Here is a 3,044-nt window from a genome sequence, read left to right on the forward strand (position 1 = left end):
ATACTAGTTTCTGAGGACGTGCTTCGCACGTGTGTTTCATGTAAATTTTTATAGATACGTTAGAATGACTAAAATCTCATGGAAATATATATATAATTATAATGAATAATAAAATGTATCAATTACAAAATTCAAAGACTTACGGCAATAAAACATTCATAGAAAACTAAATTAAGAAGTCTAAAAGAGTGAAAAAAAGACAAAAAGAAACAGAATATTTAAGTAAAAATACAATATAGACATTATTCTTATAAGATTGATGTATATAGATGAAAATATAAGTACAAAATTAGTACATAACTCTCTGAGTTTTTATCGACTCCTTTCATATCCTATCAAAATTCAAGAGTCTTTCTTCATCATCTGTTTTTACTATAGAATAAAAATAATAGCCTAATAATCTTCATAGGGGTTTCATGAGATAAAGAAGTTGAATTTATATAAATAGAATAGAAGGAATATCAAAAGATATCTTAAAGTTTTAGTTTAAATGTTTGGAGGTTATGAATATGAAAAGATGAAAGTTATGAATACTAAGAGTATAAAAGTCAAATAAGTAATTAGAAAATAATAATAAATAAATGAAAAATACGAAAAAAAAATTAAAGTTAGCAAACCATGTAAAAAGAACAACTAAAGTTCTTATCATGTAATTAAGCATTAATGAATTAAATTTGTGAAGCTAGCGTCATTCTTTAATAATAATCAAGAGGACATTATCAATGTGCGTCTCCATTTTGTAGATTTGCACCCTTTAAATTATTAAATTTTGTTATTTATCATAAAGGATAATACTTTATCCACATCAATTATATTATTCATGAGAGGGGTTAAGGAAAAAGTTATAAGAAGAGGGAAAGAAAAGAAATTTAGGTAAAGATTTTTTTAAAAAAAAATTATAACTATTATATACATATAGATTATAGATGATAAATATTAATAAATTAGATATTTAATTAGGAATTAATCTTAGGAAGTCTAAAAGTCATTAACATTTAATTAAATTTATACAATCAAATATTTAAATATTTTATAATAATTTAATTTGTAGAAAGGGTAAAATCGTAATTCAACTTTCAACTTTTTTGTTCATGCTTTTAGTAATATATGATATGATATGATGTGTGATTGTGTGCTAGTTAACCAACAATATTTTCACATTATTAATATTAGAAGTTAGGATTTTTGCACATAACCAAGGATTACAATGTCTTCATCATCTTCAACAATGTATGAAATATAGAAATTCTATGGCGAATCTAGTTTCAATCGCAGAAGATTATAATGAGATTTTATTAGTGTTATAAGGATTATGGAAGACAATTGAGGAGGCTTTACCAGATTAGTTGAAATAATTAGAAAAAACAGACTTGAAAGTACTGCAAATGTGGGCTTGACTATATGCTAAGATAAGTTATTTGAATCAGTGGTAGGTTTTGTTGTTTTAGATGATGTAGCAGGCTAAGATAAGGAAGATCTTTGACAAGTTATGTTTTTATGACATGACAACTTTCTGAAAAGTGTTTGATAATAACAAAGTGAATCAGGTTTATAATTATGTCAAATGATATTCAATGACCTTATAGATTTATGCCATGTGTACTATATGATAATTTATGGTTGAGATTCATTTAAATTTTATATTCATTTTAATAATAAAAGTAACAAAGTTGTCAACTATTTCATTATAATTCCTACTATTTTATTAAATAATAATACTTTTATTCAAATCCTGATAGTAACTAACTTTATATTAAAGTTTTAGAAAGTAAATATTTACTAATTTTTCCCAACTTTACCTTTCGAAAGTTATTAAATGTTTCGTAAATACGATAAAATTTAACTCAAAGAATTTGTAGAAAGCCAATGAGACAATAAAATGTTAATTGTTAAATGAGTACATTAACAAACAAAATAATACATATTGCGCCATAAATAGTAATGAAATAGTTGACTTCTTTGTTGTTTTTATTATTAAGATGAGTATATAATTTTAATGGATCTCTATCATAAATTATTATATAGTACACATGACATGAATCTATAAGGCCATTAAACATTACTTGACCGATTCTTTATCTAAAAACTCCTTATAAGGCAAAAACTTCTAGATAAGGAAAAGAAGTGCAAACAACTCCTGAATAAGGAAATGTGTTATGAATTTAACTCGAAATTCAATAGAACAATAATTAAACTCAAACACAGTCAATATTTGTGGAATAATTTTTGATTATCTGAAAGTGAACTAACAATCTAACAATATCTGAGCTAATTTACAGAATTGAAACAATTCTAAATAAATATAGCAAGATGAAGCTCCTTAATCGCAATCTGAAACGAAAGAAGAAGAAGACAGGATCAGAACGGAGTTGAAAAGAAGAGAGAAGAGGCAAGGAAGAAGTTGAGAATTGTAAGATACCAGTTTCTTTTCACGTCTCCACTCTTTCCCTCAACGTTTATATGATAACCTCTCAACTAATCTCAGACGTTGAACTTCATTTAGCTACTTTTAATTCAGGCCCTTTATTATTTGCAATTCACTCCTTCCGCATCTCCTATATTAACTAATACTCCTTCCATTACTAACTTCTATTGGAAAGTTAGTGAAATTAATTGTTACACCTTGCCCCATGGAATTAATTGTTACACCCATCCTTGACCTCAAGGATGGGTGTCGAACTCCGGAAACTTGGCTTTCAAGTCTGCATAGTCCTCCCAAGTTGCTTCTTCAGGTGGAAGATTCGACCATTGAACCTAGACCTTTACCCCTGCCACATTGCCTGTACGAACCATCTGCCTTTGCAATATTTGGAGAGGCTTAACAAGAAACTGTCCATCTTCACTGGTAGTAGGCAAAGTGGTCTGCATTACTACTCTATTGTCAATTTTCTTTTTGAGAACTGATACGTGGAAAACAGGATGGACCTTGGACTCAATCGGAAGAGCCAGTTTGTAAGCCACCTGTCCTACCCTCTTGATAATATCAAAAGGACCATAGTACTTGGAACTAAGCTTGAGGTTCCTTCGCAATGATAATGAAGTCT

Source organism: Solanum pennellii, chromosome 1 (genome assembly GCF_001406875.1).
Source record: "Solanum pennellii chromosome 1, SPENNV200".
NCBI lineage: Eukaryota > Viridiplantae > Streptophyta > Magnoliopsida > Solanales > Solanaceae > Solanum > Solanum pennellii.